The sequence below is a fragment of the Epinephelus lanceolatus genome, chromosome 16, assembly GCF_041903045.1.
Source record: "Epinephelus lanceolatus isolate andai-2023 chromosome 16, ASM4190304v1, whole genome shotgun sequence".
Lineage (NCBI taxonomy): Eukaryota > Metazoa > Chordata > Actinopteri > Perciformes > Serranidae > Epinephelus > Epinephelus lanceolatus.
The window spans coordinates 29,763,769-29,787,442 of NC_135749.1; the positions used below are offsets into that span (position 1 = coordinate 29,763,769).

The 23,674-nt window shown below is 43.1% G+C and overlaps 1 protein-coding gene across 9 annotated transcripts in view; it reads left to right on the forward strand.

Annotated features, from left to right (window-relative positions):
• Nucleotides 1-23,674, forward strand: part of macf1a (microtubule actin crosslinking factor 1a) — a 274,106-nt gene that overhangs the window by 15,818 nt on the left and 234,614 nt on the right. The gene's annotated exons all lie outside the window — the stretch shown is intronic.

The window sequence follows — 23,674 nt, forward strand, 5'->3', positions numbered from 1 at the left end:
AAATAGCACTACAGGTAAGAGGAAACATATGTATTTCTAATTTTGGGGTGAACTGTTCCTTTAAATGTGATCATCACTGACATTAAGATTTTTCAAGTGCTTCTTCTCAGCACCTTCAGGGCTCACATCCTGATCACTGAAACATGAGATCTGTGTTATGTACATGTTGGTTGTTGTGTTACGGCTGTCATGTAAAGAGAGAAGAGAGTTTAACCCTGAGTTGGGTTTATTATCTGTATCCTTCCACTCAGACGTCAAAGCTGAAGGTCAGACATGTTTTATCAGCTACCACGTCCCTGACTCCTCTGTGCTGCCACATGGACGACTGTCCTCCCTCCCTCTCAGTCTTGGCTCTCCTCTCTTACTCGCTGTAACAGAAGATGGAGGAGAAATGTAGGTTACTGAGTTCTCTGGAGGAGCCAGGGTTCCCCTGCTTGCGTAATGAGACACTGGGAGCTGTCTAACAGCTTTCCTTCTTTTAGGTGAGGGAAGATTTCCTGCTTGTTGTGAAAGTGCTGCACCTCTTATCGTCTGTGGCATTTTTCTCCGCTCACATCATCTGCTGATTATTTACTGTTGGAGGCTTTTATCACATAAATGTATGTTAGTGGATGGATGTCTGCAGCCCCTATCAGCATACAGCTATGCCTCTTACCAGTGGCAGAAAGTAACTAAGTACATTTACATAAGTACTGTACTTAAGTGTCATTTTGAGGTACTTGCACTTGAGTACTTCTATTTTATGCTACTTTATACTTATACTGAACTAGATTTCAGAGACAAATATTGTACTCTTTTACTTCACTACATGTATTTAATGATCTGTATCAGCTGAAGCATCCATGGAAATAATCGCTTGTTGACAAAGAATTCAATATCATGCATCGCTAGAGTGTTTTTTTCATTGTGCTGACATCTTTTTTTTAACATTTTTTATGTGAGAAATAAACTGTTACAAACTGGCAGCACTGACATTATAAATGCCAGTTGCTTGGGAAGTGATGGGGGTTGGGGTGTTGGAGTAGGGAGGCGAAGGCGAGACAATAAAAGCCTACTTTATAGATGTGGAAACAGCATGTAGGTCAGGACAGGGTGCAGGGGGTTTGTGTGTGCATGTTACTGCCCTCATAGTGTACGTATGTGAAGAAAGATGTATTTCCTGCACTGGAAACGATCCCAGTTGGAAGATGCTTCCAGACCTAAAGCACTGATTTTTTTCTAAGCTTTTGTATCCGTTACAAGAGAAACCTGTGTGAGGTTTTTCTGGATTTACAATCAGTTACTTGATTTAAGACAACTGTCAGTCGAGTCTCATCTTTCCTAAATCTGTCTGAATGTTTGGAGGGAAGAGTTGAAGATTTGTGTGAGGCGTGATGTCAGGTGCTGCAACAGAGCTGCAGCTACTGGACTTACGGAATATGCAATTTTCACGGCAGAATTTTAGTGTGAAGAAGTGATTTGACTGTGTGTCAGGTTATTTTTGTGTATGGAGAAAAAATATGTTGCTGTGAGGGTGCAATGACGTTATCTCTCCATACAAGCAAGGTGTTGCACGCAGAGTGAAAGTGAAAACATAGCTGCAGCAAATGGCATTTACAGGGTTCAAGCCAACATGGACTGTTAGAAGTTGAAGACGAAACACCGGTGAAAGGAGGTTCCCACCCGATGACCCCAAAGACATGTTAGTTATCACTGCTCACGGGTCTGTATAGTTAAGCCTTGCCATAATAGCTTATCGTAGGGCTTAGGAGGATTATTCACTGAGTGCTGATCCCTTTTTTTTTTTTTTTTTATTAGAGCACAAACTTCTTGTGTTTATTTGAATGAATGACCTTTGACAGTTAATGAACACCTGCATTAAAGATAAGTAACAGGTTTTATGACGATTGAACAGACGCTCATTCATGTGCGACCAAATCTCTAGCAGGCCACACTCTTCTTCACAACAATGTCGCCCCCTATTAATCAATTGCAGGAACATTTTAGGGACATGCTTCAATAACTTCATTTGGACAAACTGTCAATGATTTATGGTCAAATTTTGTGCAAGGCCAATGCTCTTGTTTGGAGCTGGTGGCGCCCCCTGTTGTGCAATTTCAAAATAATTTTACATACATGGTTCCACATTGTTATGAAAAATATCCTGTGAGTTTTGTAATGATCGGACAATCAATTTCTTATTTGTTGTCTGATTTGTGTTATGCCACGCCCATTTTTTTTGCATTTGTAGTATTCCCTAGAGGTCAATTTCAATGAGACTTGGGACTTTGGGGTATGTTACAGGTAGTTATGAGAACATATCCTCTAAGTTTCATGTTGATTGGCCTCATAGTTATGGAGTTAGATCTATTTATGTGCTGAGCCGCACCCTTTTTGAAGTTAACTGGTCAAACTTTTCAAAATGCAGGTCCAGATCCACTTTTGGAAAAATCGGACCTTCGGTTTAGGAGGAAATGTCAAAAATGTGTTTTTCAAAAACAATTCAAAGTGGTGGAAAATCTTGTCAGGATGGCCTTAATGGCTCTTGTAGATTTTTTAGTTGTTGTACTTGTCTTTTGTAGGGCACACCGAATTGGATTTGTGTGCAAAATTTCGAGTCAGTCTGACTTACAGCGTAGGAGATGCTGTTGTTCAAAGTCGACCTTTAATGATAGCGCCCCCATTTGGCTGATTGGGGTTCTTTAGTTGAGCAGCATCAGCACACAACTTCCAAACACTGGTGAAAATTTCATGTCTCTACAGTGTACCATCTCATGGGAATTTGCAAAAACATTTCTGAGGAAAAATGATAAATGAGCACAAAAACAAAAGAGTTTCGGCCCTTCGGGCTTGAACTCCTGATTATCAAAACTAGATGTTACATGTTGACACAAGAAAAAATGACAGTGTTTGTCTGAACAGAGAAAATGTGTGTTCAAGAGAAGACGAGAGCAAGTGAGGAGAGTTTGTGAAGGAGAGTGCATATAAAATAATGTTTGTGTATTTCTGGGACTGGGAGTGTTTGTCACATGCACACACACAGTTATACATGTACCAAGTTTGAAAGTTGAATAATAATAGATCAAAAGGAGATAAAAGCTGCTTGTGGTTTACAAAACAGTAAAAGTTCTGCATACTGTATTGTGAAAACTAAGCTGATCACTTACAGAGGAAAGCAAACTAAAAACAATTAAAGTTTGAAAAAGCTACCTATTGAACACCAAAAATAAAATGTAATACCCGTAATGTCACTCACTGCTACAACTTTTCACATTATGTTTTAATTATAGCTTGACCTACTGAGGCAAGATTCAAAGGCCCAGTGTGTAGGATTTATTGGGATCTACTGGCAGAACTGGAAAATAATAAGTAATAAACTTGCCTTAGGTGGGGCAATTTGCATTTCCACCTTCAGAAAAAAGGTGAACGCACATTAGCAGATGCTTGGCAAGCGGCCCGTCTGTGACGTGCCAAACAGTGTAGGAGAAACAATGATTTGTAATGTGAAACTGCTTTATTCGGGGTTTTTACCAGTTCTATTTCATCCCTACTGATCGCCAGAGGCGGTGCATAAGCACTGGATAACTCCGCCCGCGCTAGCGCATGTCGAGTACGAATATCAACAACGTCACCCGTGACCCCTGCATGAACTCCGGGAGGCTATATCTTCCGGTGTCAGCAGGTGATCTGTTCCTTCATTCTTCTTGCAAATCGCGCATCGAGGTGTACGTACGTTGTTTGCTGTTGATTTCACTTGTTGCTGGCCCTGTGCAGCCTCGTGCCTCTGTGGTGGGAGTAACAGGCTGACGCTTGTCTTCCGAGGGGCTGTGAGCAGCGTGTTGCACGATTATATGTCATTATCCCTGCTCTGGTATTGTGGCTTTGCCGGTGTGGTGGCGTCCCCGCCCCCAGTATTGCCTGCAGCTACTGAAGGCTGTGTGAGCAGGTCAATGTAAGTGGATTCTGATAACTGTTTCCTGTTTTTTTTTGCAGTTTGGGTTTCAAAGTTGAAGGATTCAACTGTGGTTGGTGACGGTGGTGTTTCCACTACCCTCTCCCAGCTCAGTTGTGCTTGTGAGAAATATCTATATATAGCCTATATATCTATATATCTATATATGTATATATATATATATATATATATATATATATATATATATATATGTATTAAAAAAAAATTGACAAAAAAAAAAAAAAAAGGAAAGAAGCCTGATAACCTTGTTGGTGACGGTTGCGTGCCCACCCCCTCCCCCAACTTGGTCTGGTGGTTTTTTCTACTGTGTTGACACTTCCGCTCCCGGCAGTGTCACACTTTTCTGGGCTCCTCGCTGGCTTTCTCCACCTGGTTACAGATGGAGCACGCCATTGGCAGCTGCATGACCTCCCTTGAGCCTGAGGACGGCCGTGACCACTGTGTGGCCTGTCTTGGCATGGACCACCTGCAGGAGGCCCTCACTGACAGAGCCTGCATGAACTGCTGTATCATACCTCGGTCAGTGAGGTTGGCCAGACTGGCCCAACTGGATCCTCTGGCCTGCCTCCCTTCCTTCCAGTCTGAGAGGGCAGACTTTTGTGGGGCCCCTGTGCAGAAGAGGTCTGCCACACGGAGCGGGGACAGTGCTCCCGCGAAAAGGAGGAAGGCGGCAGCAAAGGACCAGCTCTCCTCCACGGTTGACCGCTTGGCTGCTGATATGGAGCAAATGAAGGCGCTCCTCATGAGTCTCCAGCCTGCTGGTGGGGTGGCACCCCCTCCTGTTGTGCTGGCCCGAGAGTCACCGCTGCCACTGAATGATGCTCTCTCCATCGCAGCTTCGTCAAGTCAGTTTTGGGACTCACAGGGTAGTCCGGCCCCTCTGACGGCAGCAGGCTCCACCCATTCCTCAGCCCAGAGTTCTCGGCGGGGGTCTGATGACTCTTCCATGGGGGCGATCATCCGGGCAGCCCTGGCATGTCTGCAGCTCGATGCCCCGAGCCAGGGGCAGGCTCCCAGTGCGTTTCACAGGCGCAACCCTCCCTCGGCGAAGGTTACGGTGCTGCATTCTTCCGACTTCCTGAAGGAGCTGCACTCCTGTTGGAGGGACACTTCAGTCCTCACCAGGCCGGGGTCAGATGAATGGGCCTTGGCTGCCATGGAGGATGCCGAGTCGGTGGGGCTCCTCCAAATGCCGGCGTTTGAGCCTCCAATCGTGGCCCTGATTGTGGCTCCGGATGAGGCGATGAAGTCCGACCCTAAGTGCCCTTCTGCCCAGTGTAAGGTCACTGACGATTACGTCTGCCAAGCCTACAACACAGCAGCACGTGTCGGCTGCTTGGGGAACACCCTCTCCCACTTACTCCTTGCTCTCTCGGCCTCCCTGCAGGATGCACAGGTGGACGACTCTGTCCGCGTCATCTGTGATGTATCACTGCAGGCTTTTGCCTACCAGACGAGGGAGCTGGGACGGCTGATGTCGACGCTTGTCCACACTCGCTGTCATGTCTGGTTGGCACAGTCACCTCTGACGGAGGCGACTCGCAGGGTCCTTCGCCGGGTGCCAGTAGAACCAGGGGAGCTGTTTGGTTCTGCTGCTCTGGACGCACTGGACCACACCGCTGAGGCCGATGAGACCAGGTGGCGGCTTGCGAGCCTCCATAAAAGAGCACCTGTTTCCAGAAGCAGCTCGAGGACTTTTCCATCTACCCCTCATGGTCCTCCATGACCATCTCCCCGGGGTGGCCAAGAGAGAAAGATGAGAGAAAGTCCGCAGGGGACTTTCGTTCCACTTAGCGCCGCTTACCTCGGAAGCCTCAGGACCCCAAGCCTGGCCGCTGCACTTCCTGCTCCTCCAGGGGCCGGGGGCCTTGGCGCTAGGGCTATGTGGGCGGTCATTGCCTGCTTTTCCCAGCAGCAGCTCAGTCACTGGGCTGCCTGCTCGCCAGACCCCTGGGTAGTTGCCACCTTGACCCGGGATTATGAATTGCAGTTCCGACGCCGGCCCCCAGCCTTCGGCCGGGTCAACATGACGGTCATCAACAACTTGTATCGTTCAGACCGCATTATTTACCCCAAGAGTTCTCCCAGCTGACTGTGATTTTAGCATACGTCCCAGGACCGGATTTTAACATGGCAGCAGAGCGGATAGCTGACAGCTATCACAGAGCTGTCAACCAGACTGGAGCGCAGCCTGTGTTTCTCCTGGGGGTTTTTAATCGCTGTGACGTCACGTCGCATCTGCCCGACCTGGAGCAATATGTTACAACTCCCACTAGAATGAACAATATATTGGACCTATGCTATGGAAATATCCCAAACGCATATGTATCAAAGTCACGCCCCCCTCTCGGCCGGTCAGACCACAACGTCATCCTGTTGCTACCAAAATTCAGATCACAACTTAAAACGGGTGAGACAATAACAAAAACTATCAAAGACTGGAACAATGAAACAACTGAGACACTAAGAGGTTGTTTCGAACTCACAGACTGGGATTTGTTTTTCAATGACTGTGGTACCGATCTGAATTTACTGACAGAAGTATTGACCTCATATATATCATTCTGTGAGGATGCCGTCACCCCCACCAAAAAAATAACCATCTACCCTAACAATAAAAAATGGTTTACCAAAGATATGAAACTCTGCTTAACCCAGAAGAAAAGAGCATTTCTTCAGGGGGACAAGCAGAAAGTGAGAGAACTGGAGAGGGAATTCAGAAGACAGTCTGACCTAGCAAAAAACAACTACAGGAGGAAAGTAGAGGAAAAATTAATATCTGGGAATGTGAGGGAGGCATGGCAGGGATTAAACACCATGATGGGCCGTGCCACCAAACCAGCTGTGACTGGCTGCACAGACCCTGCCTCTTTTGCAGAAGAACTGAACACCTTCTTCAGTAGGTTCAACCAAAGCAAAGCATCAGGAAGCTTCAGCTTTGGCTGTCAGACTCTGACCAACGATCAAGCCCTTACTGTTGATGAGCAGCTGGTGACCTCCGTCTTAGAGAGAGTAAACCCACACAAAGCCCCTGGCCCTGACAGGCTCAAGGGCAGGGTGCTCAAAGGCTGCGCTGCACAGTTGGGTGCAGTCATCACCAGACTGTTTCAGCATCTTCTGGACTCTAGCTGTGTTCCCAGCCAGTGGAAGGAATCCTTAATAATCCCCATCCCCAAAAAGTCACGTGCTAAGGACACTAAAGACTTCAGGCCTGTGGCCCTCACATCAGTACTCTGCAAATGCATGGAGAGAGTAGTGTGTAACCTAATGTCACATATGCTGTCCGAAAAACTGGATCCTCTCCAGTTTGCCTATAGGGCGAAGCGAGGTGTAGAGGACGCAAGCCTGACTCTTTTAAATACAGTTACAAAAAACATGGATTCTGCACGACCACACACTCGGATTTTATTTATGGACTTCTCCTCTGTTTTTAACACTGTAAACACTGACACTCTGCTGCACTGCCTCCTGAACCTACAGATCCACCCGAGTTTGATTTTATGGATAAAGGACTTTTTAATGGATAGACCACAGCAGGTGTTTTTAAATGGTTTTAAGTCCAGTACACTGGTTTTAAACACAGGGCTCCCACAAGGCTGTGTCTTATCCCCAATTCTGTTCTCTGCCTACACCAACAACATCACCTGCTGCAGAAAGGGAATGACTCTTTTAAAATATGCAGATGACATGGCCCTGGTGGCCCACATGGACAATTTGGAGGCTCTCACCCAGTACCAACTGGCAGTCGATGACCTGGTCACAACCTTCAGTGAGAAATCACTAGAACTAAACATCCTAAAGACTAAGGAGTTGTGCTGTGGGGGCAGAAACAAAGCAGTAATCTCACCTCAGCTTTTTAAACCTCTGCACATTCAGGGAGAGCCGGTGGAACAGGTGGAGTGCCACAAATATCTGGGGACACAGATGGACACCTGCCTGTCTTTTCAAACACACTCAGACACAATTTACAATAAAGCACTACAGCGCCTCCATCTTCTCAGGAAACTGAGAAACTTCAATGTCAGTAAAAAGATCTTAATGATGGTCTACCGGTCACTCATAGAATCCATTCTCACCTTCAATATCACCTCCTGGTACAACTTTCTCACCAACAAACAGAAAACAAAACTCTGATCACAAATCAAGCCAGCAAAATAATCGGTTCACCACAAACTCCACTGCTCCATCTGTATGAGTGCTCTGTGATCAGGAAAGCCACCCTGATCACAGATGAACCCTCTCATCCCCTCCATCACTCATTCAGTCTCCTCCCATCAGGCAGGAGATACAAAGTCCCACTGGCCAGAAAAACAATTTACAAAAAATCATTCATTCCAACTGCAATAACAGCCCTCAACAGCAGAAGAATTACAGTGCTTTGATCATGACTTGCTGCTGGTCCTTTTCTTTTTGTCAATGTTTTGGCACCTCCCAGAGAGGAAGGATCTCCTGTCACAGCTGGGGGGGTCGGATTTGGCACCCCGACCCCTGTCGTCTCCAGCTTTGCGTCTGGCCACTGCAGGGCCCGACCCGCTCCTGACTGATTGCACTGAGTCGGTCAGGTGGTGCACCATTTCGCATGCTCGTGCACCATCCACCCGGCTCCAGTATGAGTGCAAGTGGAGGAGATTCTTTGCCTGGTATGCAGACAGGGGGGGAGGATCCCACCTCTTGTACGGTGGCCACCATTCTGGAGTTTCTCCAGTCTCTCCTGGAGGACAGTCGCACTCCTTCCACCTTGAGGGTATATGTGGCGGCAATTTCATCGCAACATCTTTTGATTGAGAATGCCACCGTGGGGTGCCAGAGGTTGGTATCCTCTTTTCTCAGGGGGGCGCTGAGGCCGCGGCCTCCAGTGGCCCCCAGGGTTCCGGCATGGGATCTCTCCCTGGTGCTGGATGCCCTGTCTTCCTCGCCCTTTGAGCCTTTAGCCCAGGCTGATCTTAAGTGGCTGTCGATGAAGACAGCCTTTCTCCTTGTTGTCACGTCAACAAAGCGGGTCGGGGAGCTGCATGCTCTCTCCGTCAGTGAGTCCTGCCTGCGTTGGGGGCCGGATGGTTCGTGGGTGACTCTCTGGCCGAAAGTTGCGTTCCTGACAAAGGTGCTGCCACGCAACCATCTCAACCGGCCGATTAATCTGGCTCGGTTCAACCCCCCATCGGCCGACTGTGGGGCGCAGTTGTTGTGTCCTGTACGGGCTCTGGCTGCTTACATCAACGCCACTGCACCTGTGCGACGAATGGACCAATTGTTTGTGTGCTATGAGGGTCATAACAGAGGTTGTGCCCTCTCTAAACAGCGTCTGTCGCATAAGATTGTGGACACCATCTCCTATGCTTACAGGGTCACCGGCCGTCCGTTGCCTGCCGGGGTCAGGTGCCATTCAACACGGGGGGTTTCCACGTCCTGGGCTGCTTTAGGGGTGTTTCGTTGGAAGACATCTGTGCTGCGGCTTCTTGGGCGTCGCCTTCCACGTTCCATCGTTTTTATCGCCTCAATGTTGCTGTTCCCCACCTGCTGGGCGTGGTCCTTCGCCCCGGGACTTCTGATCAATGAGGTAGGTCTGGGGGATTCTTCATGACGTTGTTGGTATGTGTCATCCAGTGCTTATGCACCACCTCTGGCGGTCAGTAGGGACGAAATAGAATGAAAAGTTACAGTTGTAACTACGGTTCTATGAGTTCCGGATGACCGTCTGGTCACTCAGAATCCTTGCACGCTCACGAGCAGATTTTGGGAACAAATCACCTGCTGACACCGGAAGATATAGCCTCCTGGAGTTCATGCAGGGGTCACGGGTGACGTTATTGATATTCGTACTTGACATGCGCTAGTGCAGGCGGAGTTATCCAGTGCTTATGCACCGCCTCTGGCAGTCATCCGGGACTCATAGAACCGTAGTTACAACTGTAACTTTTCGTTTAAATCACCCGGTCCATTTGTTTTGGAGAGGAAGAGAACTCTGCAGATAATTTGGCTCACAGTAAAAAACCTCCTGAACAATGAACACTGAAGGAATTCTAACCAGGAGAAGTTTCAGCTGGTTGCAATCTGCAGTTCTCACCACTAGATGTCACTAAATCCCCCTAAATCTTACAGACTGTTCCTTTAAAATATCCAACAAAACCTGTAAACATGTTGTAAATTGACTTTCCTCAGCTACGGCAGCTGAAATGAACCTTTTGCTTGTTAACAAATCACTTCAACAAATGCTGAAAATATCTGCAAACTAACGTACTAGCCCTTAACTCTTTTTCTCTGACACCAACATGTGACGGCTCTCTGCTGTTTACATGAGAGCGACTAATTGCAACCAGATCTGAGCAGGGATGTGGAATCGGTTATCACACTGGATAAAGATGGTTGGCGTCACTTTTATGTCCTGTGGTCATCTTTTTTTCATTGCGTTGGTCTGTCTAAGCAGACAAGATGAAAAAGAAACATCTTTTTAAACTATAATTTCATCCAGAGAAAATTTACAGTTTGTTTTTTATTTACAGCCACTGAAGGATGAGAATGTATGTGTAGTTTTCTGTCGTGGCTGCTGGCAGATGTGAGAAGGTAAACAATCTCACATGACATGTTTTTAATGAACACTCTGTGAGGCAAAGCTTAACTTTTCCACTCCTCTTTTTTTAATGTCTGTTGGATGAGCATGCCACATGTAGTGGAAATTCACAGCTGTGTAGGAGTTTGGGCCAAGAGTTTGTGTGTGAGAGTGTGTGTGAGAGTTGAACACATACAGTAATAAAGGACAACTCTGAAAGAGTGAAGAGAAAAAAATAATTCAATAATTATTATGTACAATTACAATATTAAAGCAGACTATTACACAGGGAGTTTTCCTGGCAGCACCTTTGTGCTGAGTCAGCGATTCAGACTTGTTTGTGTGGAGATCATTCGGTTGTGGCGGCAACAGGTAGCGGCCGCACTGATGTTGGCGCCGTCACAAACTACCCAGGGGTTTAAACACAGACGGCACCTTGCTGACACTGCCAATATTCTGCAGTGTGAAATCTGCTTTCTGAAAGCTGCCGATTTGTAGAGCCAATACTAATGAGTCTGTCTCATTATGAATCATGTCCTCCCAAAATTAGAAATGGGAAATGTAACAAGTGGTGCCTCCTTGTACAAATCTATTCCTAACTTAATATTCAACAAGATGCACCCAGAGTGTCTTACTCTGAAGTGTTTTTAAACCAAAGAAGGTTAAAGGAGGAACTGGATCTGAAGCCACTTTTTTCCACGGCCAGTTTAACCCATTTAAAATTGTTGAAGAATGTTTGAAGAATCAAGTCTGGACATCATCTGGAGTTTCTCTTTCAATCTTGTAGCACACAACAGGAGATTCTCACCTAATGGAAATACTCAGTTTGGTTTAGGCAAGGGGTGGCACCTGGGTAGAGTGTGCAGGAGGCAGGACCTGACACAGGTCACACTGTGGTTCTGTTGTCATTTGGTCATAAACAACTGAGTCTCTTGCCGTTCCTTTAAGTTGTTTGATGAGTTCAGCTTCGTCACTTACCGATAGAAGTTCTTCTTTACCCTTGGGTGTTTGGTTTCTTCTGGTTTTGTCCAAGCCCTCAACATGGCTTCACATTCATTGTAAATTCTATGGCCAGTTACCTGCTCTATTCACAGATGGGCTCACTCAGACATTAGACAGACTTTTCACAGAGGAGTTGGCAGGATAAAGTCTGTTTAATGTCCGATCCAACTGATTCGGACATTTTTGTTTTCACATACAGCTCCTTCGGGTAATGTCGAGAAAATTTCATGTTTGCAGTGCATGTGTGAAAGGGGCTGGACTTGGGGTCCTCCCCTATGAGATTTTGAGCGTCAGATTCTTAATTTTCTGCATTTTGGTGCATTTTTAATGCCCCAGTTTGTGTCTTTTCTGCATTAGTTGTGGTGGAAATGTCATACTTCCTGCTGTACATAGTTGTTTCTCCTTTTTCCATGTTTTGGCAGATTGCAACCATTGCTTTTGAGGTTGCAAATCACCTACCTACTTTTACTGGAGGCATTGCTGCCTTTATGAGTTGCGTTCTAGCAGTTGGTCCAAATAAAAGTCCTCCGCTACTTACATGTTTTTGTTGGGAGGACAAATGCACTTGTTCTAAATACTGAGGGAGACATGTGCCCTGTATCACTCCCAAAATCTACGCCTGTGTCACTGCAAATCATACATAGAATGAATGTGAGGCCTGTGCAGACATGCAAACGCCCTTAAAGATGAGACATGTTTTATCTTCTTTGTTTAATCCGTTCGAAAACCAAAGAGTAAAAGTGACAGTTGTGGTTTTTATGAGGGGTTTTCTGCCAGAATATTTCTTGGCACAGAACAGTGAGTTGGCATGACTAGCTGTTTCCCCCCTGCTTCCGGTCTTAATGCTAAGATAAACTAACCAGCTGATGGCACCAGCTTCATATTTAGTGGACTCTTGATAAATATAAGCATATTTCCCAAATGTGGACCTATTCTTTTAAACGAGTGTTATGTTTGAGATCAGCTGTTATTTAGAAGTTAGTTCAAGCTCTACATAAATGTGAAGAAATGGATTTACTGTAAGTGAAACATGAGGTTGCAAGAGTATATTAACATTAAACCAGCAAAATAAAGCAGGCATCTCTCTCTGTAACACTGATGCTTCCAAATTTGCTCTGTAAGCTCGCAGAGTGATTCGACTGGTAACATCCAGTGTTTCCCAGGCGTGACCAGTGCTCACTCAGGCATGAAGGCTATTGTGATGATATTACATTTTACATAATATGGAGTATGTGTTTACATTGACCTCAATTTCCATTCAGGGAAAGGCTGGAATGTGGAAATATGAATTCATTAGGCTGCTTGTACCAGTGAGCTGCATGGCTTAAAGTCCAGAGTGTTAAAGTAGCCAAAGATTGTTTATTGATTAGATTACAAGGCATCACAGAGACAGAGAACACAGAAAATATGTGTTAAAGGTATTTCTCTTCTGCCTGGAACACTGATTTTATTAGAGAAATTAACGTGAGAAGAGGGAAAAGTTGTTTTCCTACAAGACAGAATAAGGTCGAGGCAGAAGTAATGGAGGGAGAGAGTGCAAACATGAGGAGCTTTGTGAGCAGATGAGTTTTGAATTCACCCTGGAGAGCATAAAGAGAGACGCTGCTGTCCTGACTGGACTCTGTTATTCAGCCTCTCTGGACGGGCTCTGCCTGCCTGCCGAGCATGAATGTCAATGAAACCTCCCAACAGCTGCTGGTTTTTCTGTTTGTATGAATGACAGTCTGGGGGATGTAATAACTTGAAATACAAATTAAAGTGAGAGTGAGATGTATGGGGAGAAATTGGTGTCAATACTAATGACAAATTTGTGTTTCATGACAAATACAAACATGATTTATTAATATGTGTGACAAAATGTAACAAGTTGACAAACACACTCAACCAAGCTTGTTTAAATATCAATGTACATTTCCAACTTCAACTTCAGTAATCTAATAACATTTGCTTTTGAAGCTTCATGTGCATATAAATGTCAAACATATGTGAGTTTTTTCGCAATGATTTATTGTTGAATGTGTGTAACATTTTGGATAACATGCTTGTGGAGTTCTGAGACTCTTTTCACAGCCTTCGCTCCACAAATGCATGCTGCGTTTAAGTGTTAGTCGGACAATTTGGTTGCCTGGCTTTTCAGTGTGTTGCAACACAATAGCCAGAAAAAATGTTGGTTTTAGCCACAATTGCAAACCACAGATACGTTTCATTTTTGTACATTATTATGTTGCAGATACGTTAAACTTTACAGTATATTTTGATGTTTCTTAACGTCAGCTACGCTATCTCTGACCTGAATTGATTGCTTTGTTTATTTGTGTAAAAAAGTTGTTAATATATGTAGAATGTATTTATGTGTAAAAATGTTTTACATTTATACAAATTTTTGTGGCTAGTATTCACAAATTGTCATAGGCATTTGTAAACCTTGTGGATCATGAGACACACATTTGTCACCAGTATTGAGAATTATTTATCCCTGTAAAAGTCTGTAAGTAAAAATGTTGCATGGAACACATCTGTCGAGTGTTTTAGACTCTAGACTGGATATCTCTGTGTGTATATATTTTGTCTGGTTTAGTTTTAGCACAAAGGGAGTGGTAAAACTAAAAGATTTAGGCTGAAAATTGGGATATTATATTATTTTAAAAGGCCGCAAATATATTTTAATGATGATTTTCACAGCAAACAAGAAGAAAACTCAAGATGACACAAAAGAAGGTGTGTGTTAGGCACCATATCTGTCTCTGTCTGTGTGCATGCATGTGTGTGTGTCATGCAGCAGTGATAATTCACGCACATGAACATCAGGACCCCGACGTCTGTGCCTGCATGTAACTTAGGCGTCCGCTGTCCCGCCTGCTGCTCCTGCTTCCACATTTCTTTCTCTACAGGCAGCTGAAAGGAAGCCTCGGCTCCCAAAGCTTAGGCTGTTTCCCCTGTTGCCATGGCAACGTGGTCTCCTCTGTTTCCATGGTTATAAAAGGCAAGGAGAAGCAATGGCGGCGGGGGTGAGAGAGACTGACACTGAATATAAAAGGAGGGCAAAACAAATAGTGAAAGAGAGAGAGAGTGTCAGAATTTTAATTTGGAAGGAGAGAAAAGAGGTTTGTGAGAGCAAAGAGAAAGAGGAGTGAATGATCGAGTAAAAGGTAATGAAGAGAGGAGGAAAAAAATGGAGTTGGAGAAAGAGAGGGGGAGGAGGTAATGGGGAGATGGAGGGAGTGGAGGAGAGAGAGGGCAAGGTTCAAAGAGGAGGAGGAAAGAAATGATGACTTTAAACTGAGGACGAGGGGTGAGTGAGGTCATAAAACAGAAGGAGAAAGAGGGATGAAGATTGAACCAGAGAATCACTGAAAACTGAAAGGATTTAATGACTGAAAAGAGAAATCTGTTGACTGCCAATGGAGGAAACCTGCAGCTAAGGCTGAAAGAGATCAAAAAGGGAGTTAAAAAGGAAGAAGATGAGATGAGGTGAAAAGACAGATTTAAGGCCAACGTCACCTTAATTAAGAGCTCTAGTAGGTTATTTCTACGGCCTAGGAAAGTTCAAACAGTATTTGTGAACATGAGCTATCTCTGTCAAAGCCAGAAACCAGAGAAGTGTGACTCAAGCTTGTGATGTCATCAAGAATAAAGTCTGGAGCTGTAAGGCACTCTAGCTGTTGGAACTGAGAGAGAGTTGTTGATGTTCACTAATACTTCTGGACTGTCTTAGACCCTAGGAAAAACAAACATGAATTTCAAAAATGGGCATAGTTCCCCTTTAGGAAAGGCATTTGACGTGCAGAAAGAGTGAGGAATTTATACTGAAAGGCAAAAAGAGGAAGAGACAGAATGAGAGACCATGAAAGAGACAAACTGAGGGAGAGACACAGAGAAAGAGACCTTGAGGGAAAGTTTGAACAAAGAGCGAGAAGAAGTTAAACTGGGACAAAGAGAGGTGTGTTATTTAAGCTCCAAACCTTCAGTTTTAAAGGTTCAGTGTGTAAGATTGAGGGGGATTTAGTGGCATCTAATGGTGAGGATTGCAGATTGCAACCAGCTGAAACTTCTCCCTGTTAGAATTCATTCAGTGTTGTTCAGGGGGTTTTACAGGAAGCTAATTATCCGCAGAGGTCCCCTTCTCTCCAAAACAAATGGACCAGGCTATTGAAACACTGAACAAAACAGTTTGACATTACAAATCAGTGTTTCTTCAATGCTGTTTGACTGGCTGGAGAATATTTGCTTGCCCAGCACTGCAAATGTGAGCTCACCTTCTTTCTGATCCCGATGTTCAGGAGTTTTTTAGCAGGAATGGAATTACCCCCAAATTCTCTTCCTCTCCCAATCAAATAGGACTAGGTGATTTAAACTGGTAAAAACACTTAAAGGGATAGTGCACCCAAAAATGAAAATTCAGCCATTATCTACTCACCCATATGCCCAGGGAGGCTCAGGTGAAGTTCACACACGTGAGCGCAGTGCACAGAGAGGCAGTAAGAGCTACAGGCTACAATGAGGCTAAAAACAGAGTTCAAAAGACGTTTTTCCAAACAACTTTTTATGTCGGGGCTTCAGGACACTTGGATCACTACAGATGAGCAGTATGGAGATATTTTGTGGTTTCAATTATGTGTTTTTGGACGTTTGAATCTGGGGCCCCGTCAGCCTGCATTAGGTGGAGTTGTGTTGCTACCCCCTCTCCCCTGGGATCTCCGCAAGTGTTGTGAGGACTCTAAAACTTCACCTGAGCTTCCCTCGGCATATGGGTGAGTAGATAATGGCTGAATTTTTATTTTTGGGTGCACTATCCCTTTAAGAAAGCTGTTTCCTCTTTAAAAAAATCTGTTTATCTGACACTCTTGTCACGAAGTGGCTGCTAACTATGGTGGCTGACACAAAAACGTGAATGGCCCCATCTAGAGCCAGTGTTCGATTTGTCTGTTCTGGGCTACTGTAGAAACATGGTGGTGCAATGTGGCAATCTTTGTAGACAAGGACCCGCTTTCTGTGTAGAAGCAAACAACTCATTCTTAGGTAACAAAAACACAATGATTCTTATTTTCATTATTTATTTATTTTTTATTAACTAGAGGAAACATAGTTATTATATTATATTCCATTGCTGCCAGTATTCCCCTAAATCCTACACACTGGACCTTTAAGTCAGTTTTGTGTAAGAATTTATTGGAACAGCCAACAAATTTAAAAGTTTTGGGATGTACAAAGCAGTGGCGTGTGAAAACCTACATCTGAACTTTTTGTGGCACCTGCTGATTTATTATTGCACTATAAAGTTTGGGAACTTGTGAGTCATGTTCAAAATAGAACGGTCAAAATGGATGCAGCAGAGGTCGACATACCCTGATGTTTGGTCCCTAGTATGGATCAAGTCCCAAACACACTGGATCCTACACCTCCCATAATGCATTAGACCTTCCCTGCCTACATCTCTACAAACCCCACAGCCTAGTTGTCTTTGTTAGGCACTGAAGATGATCCTAGTATTCATTAGTATTGTACGGACAACCTGGTGGAATGATGTGAGAGCAATTCACTTATTATTAATCTGAAGAAGAACCACTAAATAATTTTTGGTCTCTTAGTGAACTCATATTGTCCACCAGTTACTGCCCATAACACACAGATTGAACAAGTTTCCTCATATAAATATTTCGGTATCTGTGTGGATGCTGTTTTATCCTGAAGTGCACATACAAATTATGTTCACAGTAACATACAACAACGCTTTTACTTTCTTACAAGACTGAGGTCATTTGGAGCAAAGAAACAAATCCTTCCAACTTTTTTTTTGTAAGAGATAGGTATATAAACTAAATTAAATCTAACCTGATCATAGGTATGTAATCTAAATTACATTTAGAGTTATTATGAATGAAACGATGAACCAAAACAGTTAAAGTCAATGGATGAAATCCTGTTTATCTAAATGAGACACTCGTGCCTCGGGTTGTATATGTACAGTCATGATATAGTTCACAGACTGAACATACTGTATTCCTTTCAGCTTTAATGAGCCCGCTGCAAACACCAGTGACTTTGTTTACATGATTTTATTGGATTTGCAGAAGTCACACTAATAATCCACATTCCTGGATCGACCATGGGTTCCACACACAAATTATTCTGAGACGCTTTTTAATGTTTACGTCTGCATCTTAAACTGTAATTGAGTTTGCAGTTGTAGGCCAAAGGTCAGGCTTCACTAAGAATCTTATTTAAAATTTGTGCCGCCATATAACACACTAATCCAAGTCACACACATTTTACAATAATGTCACTCAATCCCCTGTTCATTCCTGCTTATTCAGGGCACTGAGCTGCTTTATGAAACAAAAATGCAGCCGTTGATAATCAGATCACATTGTTTGATGTTGCGGCTGTTTTGTAGATTAGCTGTGCTCCCAGCAACGTGGAGGATGGTGAGATTGAGCGTCAGAGATGGGATGTAAAGCATTAGTGCTTGATGTTTGGGGAGTTTTTTATTCTAAAGCTGAGGTCAGAAGGCGTAGTGTGGGGTTCTGCTGCTGAGGCGTTGGTCATCATGCTGATGTGTTGAGAACTGAGTGTCCTTTTGGCTCAGAGAGCACATTCATCGTGCAGCTGGACTCTGCATGACAGCAGCACACACACACACACACACACACACACACACACACACACACACATGCATGTGTATACACAAAGAGGAGGACACACACTGCAGAAAGAAAACAGTGTGAGTGACAGAGACAGAGATGACTCAGTATTCTGTCAGTCAGCATTCTTTCTTTTTTAACAGACACACTTTAATACACATACACACACATTTTACTACTTTTATTGTTATTAAAATTACTATTAATACACATCATGAGATGATAAGAATGAAAAGACAACATACAAATGGAAAAACTTAAAGAAAATAAAGTTTTTACAGTCAGAGTTTACTGTTATTCCCACTGTCCACCACTAGGCGGGGACATAAAGGTTTCACACATTAACAGGTGTGTCCTACCTTGTCATTTTCCTCTGTGGGACCCCTTTGTCTATCATTGAGTAAAATGACGACCTCTGACAAAGTGACATATTGTATGGATATTTCATATTATATTCAGTGCATAACAATAAGAGTACAGAACAACTGATAAACTGTACACTTTACCCTAATAATGAAGGTAATAACTGCAAGTTTGTGTGAAATCAGTGATTTGTATGAATTTGTTTTTTATTGGTAACAGTCATATGTGTGTAATAGGCTTCTTCTTTGACCAATTCGAGTCTTTTCTTCTTTCTGACACTTGGCAATTGTTCTCCTAGCTCTTTGGTTGTTTTAATAGATTACTTTTCTAATGCAGGATGAGGCTAGTTAGCAGAGAGTGATGTTTTACTTACAGAAATGAATGACATGCTGAGATATAAGCCTACTGTATAGTTTCAAAAAAGCTTTCTTAAACCCCTTAAAATCAAGAAGGCCTTGCAACTCCCGCCAAGCTTTGGCGACCCATAGTCAAGACCCCCAGGCTGGAAACCTGTGATCTAGAGGGACTCTCATGCTCTGTCATCTGCTTGGTTTTTCATTATACAAATTAACTGATAAAAGATGTTTTAAAAACTGCTTTGACTGTAATCTCATGATGCATGTTTATCTGGAGTAAAAGATGTTTTTCTCCAACTGTTTGATGTTCTACAGCACAGTGGGAGTAAAATGCTACTGTGGGACCTTAAGACCAGGGTCACGACAACCTCCCTCTTGTTTGTATTATGTATGAGTGTGTGTGTCAGGAGGTTGCAGACGGATATTTTGGACCCCCCACTTGTATTGTGATTGGAAGCTGTGCACGACTACATGGGTGTGATGAATGTGTGTGTTGGGTTTGGATTGCCTGAGGTGTCTGTTTGTATTTTCATTGAAGTGTGGCTAATTTGATGTGTGAGTCCTGTAATGAGGAGTGAGTCAGGGTGAGGAGACACAAAGAGGACATTAAAAATAATGAAAGATACATGAAGAGATAGGGAGGGAGAGGAAATGAATATCTGCACAGAGTTTTTCCTAATCATTTATACTGGTAATAATTACTGTAGACACATGATGAGACCGCGCACCGAATGACTGGAAACATACATACACAGACATATCTTTAATAATCTCATTGTTTCCTGTAGTAGCAAACAAGCTCTGATTCTCTAGTTAAAGGTTATCTCTTATTTCTCATTTCCCTCCAACTTGTAGCTTGTTCCTCCATCTGTTACCTTGAGAAATGTTCTGTTATGTGCTGGAAAGTGTTGTCACAGCTTTCTGCAGTGTAGAAGATATTAGAGGCTGCTACACCCCTGACATGCTAACTACAGTAATGTTCCATCCGCACTGGTTTAATCACCGACACTTTCTCTCATCTTTCTGGACATCCTCTTCTATTTAATCTTATTAGAAGTGGGTGTGCGTGCATGGGTGCTGGAAATAATGATACATGATATACCTAATGCCAGATCTGTTACAGCAGCAGTAATGACCCACACACTTGGAAGACCATTAGTATTATATACACACATGAGCACACATGAATTCACAGAATTAGGCTGTGTTGACATGCTCAATTAGACACAATAATAAGAGGGTTAAAGGCAGACGAAAAAAGAGAGTGAAGCTATAGAACATAGAATTATGTTTTATGCTGCTGCCTCTGGTCTTTCTGCTCTTAGAAATACCTCCACTGTCATGATCTCCTTACTTCTTTAGGATACTGTGGCGACGTACACCTGATTTTCTCCATCAGGTTTAGAACAATAAATGCTTATAGGTGAAGCAACATTATTTGTACATACAATGGGAAATGTTAGGTTTCCTTAAAGCCAGAATCTTAATGGCAACTAATGGGAACCATGTTGAATAATCCCACAGTTGATGCCACTAGTTTTTCCCCTTTAAATCCTTGATTATTTTTTCATATACACACAGTGGATGCTTTATTGGGTAAACCGTACAATATGTTGTAATTCAATACAGCAGTTCTGCCATAAATTGATGGGAATTTTTTATTGACACTGGTGCCATTATTGACTCTGATTATTGGTCCAACTCTTTATTCACATTCCCGGAATTTAAGCTCATATTGCGTAGAAAGACGTCTCAGTACATTGCCGGTGTTTCCACCCTTGAAATGATCATTTTACAGATATTACAAACAGTACTGTTGTCATCTTTCTATAAAAGCAAGAAGTTCCAAAGAAGTTCCAAAGCCATGCTTTGGAACTTCTTGTTGCAAGTTCCCAGCAGCATAGACATAAAAGTTTGACATCACTGTTTTGCAGTGTGCAACAGTCAGAAAAACATGCCAGCACTGATAAAAGGAAATGATAAGCTCAGAGGCATTTGGCTGCAATGCAGTTGGTAACAGGTTCTCAACTGGAGCCACTTCTCTCCACCTCTTTCCATCCCTTGTTTTTGTTGACAATACCAGAAAATGTGGAAATTCAACTGTTTATTATATTAAAAGTGGTGTAGTAATAGACGATTAGATATTGAGAGGTGTCTTTGTTCCCCCCTATTAATGTACATGAGGAGGGCAGAATATTAAAAACACCCCTAAATATAATGCAGTACAGTAAAACACCACTTACTACGACATCTATGTTCAAACATATAATTATTAATGAATACACAGCCATCATACAATTACCTTTTATGGCAGAATAATTGTATTGGATTGCATTAGATTGAACAGATGTACTTAATAAAGTGGCCACTGGCTTTAGACATCTTTGACTAAGTTAACAAAGTTTTAGTGTACTTTGTGGAAAAACAGACCAGGAAGCGAGTCCACACAGAGCAGGATCCCAAAGTCAGTGCAGTGGTTTGAAAGCTGTGGAGCCATTCATGCATATTTTATTCATATTTAGATCCATATTGACTTGAACCTAAGAGCAAGCCACATCTGCTTCAATTCTTGTTTTGTGCTCCTCCTGCTGTACAGTCTTTATTTTTCATGCAGTGAGAATGATATCTTTGTATATTTCTGTTACAAGCTGCATGGGCTGAGGTCATCTTTGTGTCTATATGGGATTAATTTACATCATCTCTAGACCATTTCAATGAGGCTGCTTCGTGAGCTTTGACCTCAGGATGATCTCATGCTGAGATTATCCACCAATGGCTGTGTTTCACCCAGTAGGACAGGACACGCTTGTAGGCAGATTCCCCTAACATCACACAGCATCACTGGAGTCAAAAACACATGATGCAGGAAGTTTATCCTTTTGTGTTCCCCTGATATGGTTTTGGCCAAAAATGGGTCTGTGATTGCATTTCTTCTGGTTGCACTCAAATTGGATGCAAGAATGTGAAATCTGTTTGAAAGGTCTGTGGGTTTATTGACCTGTAAACAACGCTTTCACTTTGATTTCAATTATTTTGCACACCTCTCTGTAATATGGCCTCAGTTAGCCTTTAGATGGCAGTGTGCTCCATTAATTCAGCTCATCCACAATCAGAACTTCCTTACATACAGACAGTGTTCAGGCCTTTTGCAACTTTAGTCAGGGTAGCTGTAAAATGTAAGGTACTTTACTTGAGTATTTCCATTTTGTGCAACTTTATACTTTTACTCTGCTACATTTTGGAGGCAAATACGGTACTTTTTACTCCACTACATTTATTTCACAGCTTTGGTTATTAGTCACTTTGCAGATCTAGATTATTGATACAAAATAAATCAACAAATACATTTCAGTATTTCTATTATAGGCAAAAAGAGTGGTTCTCAAAAATATCTGAAAAGATATTGGTTGTTAGATATGATTATGACCAGAATTGTATAGTTGTCAGCTACAGTTGAGTAGATAGTGAAGGAAGTGAAACTTGTGCTCAGAATAGTCACTCCTATGACTCTTGCTCACGTTGGGCTCACTTCTTTATTAAAGGGATCCCCTGGAACTCCCTCAAGGACCCCAGTGGATCTAAGCCATGCCAAGTAAATGCCACCCAGTTTTATGGAAGCACTGTGCATTGGCTGTGATTCTCTCCTACTTTATTCAGGCTTTCCACTAATTTATTGCCTGTATGTAGTAATGTAATGAACTATTAGTTCTGTGATATTGTCACAGTCACCAATTTAAATCTTTGCAATAACCCCTACCCATAGATAGATTACCGAATTGGCCAATTGGACACAGGCCCATGGGCCCAAAGTGTCAGGGCCCCCTGGCCTTCACCTGCAAATGTCATTCAAATTAACATGTACTGACCAGGAAAAGATTAAAAAGGACTACAAGGAGACACAAAAAGACTCCAAAGACATGCAAAGGAACTGCGAAGAGACACAAAATAACTACAAAGAAGGTTCAAACATCCACAAAGACACACAAAATTACTAAAAAAAGACATTGATGGAAACACAACATTCGGGTCAATGCACTAATTTTAACCCCTTTACTGGCTAGATGCAATGATGCGCCATCACAAAATACCGTCCGTCTCCGCTCAAGCAGCTCTTAAACATTTACCAAGTAAGTGATTACTTAAGCAATTAAGCAATTTATAAAAAGAAGTAACCAACATAACATTTTCACTGGCCTCTATGCTGCTTGCTGCTGTTTACTAACCTGCTTTCGAGTCATGAAAAGGCATGCTCAGCTGCAGCACAGCTCTGGTCTACTGGCAGTAGGAAAGACGTCTACAGCCTAATTTTAGTGGGATTTCCAGTGTTTAATTAACCCCACGTACAAGCACAAATTTTGGTGTAAAAGGTGTAAAAGAGACACAAAATAACCAACAAAAGACCCAAAATTACCACAAAAAAAGCCAACAGTGACATCACTGCCACTTCTTTAGCTAGGCTACTCTCTACTGTCACAATTAAGACAGAATAAATCAGTTTTTTTGGAGCAGATCTGCTGGCGGGAACAGGATGGTGCTGGTGTATGTTGAGCTTTTATCACTGTTTGCTTTGTAAGCTTGAAGATGACTGTGTAATGTGTAGTCAACCCTCTCTTAATGTAGAGTCATGCTAGCTACCTGGCTAATGTAAGTGTTACAGTATTGTTGTCGTTGAAAAAAAGAACTGCCAGCGCTTTCCTGCTAAAGAAAAATGTTTTGTGGACACAGACCTTTTCTCTTGGAGTCTTGCTCCTATTTTGGAGAGGTGGGGGGCCTTTTTCACATCTGTGCCCAGGGACCCTCTGTCTTGTAATCC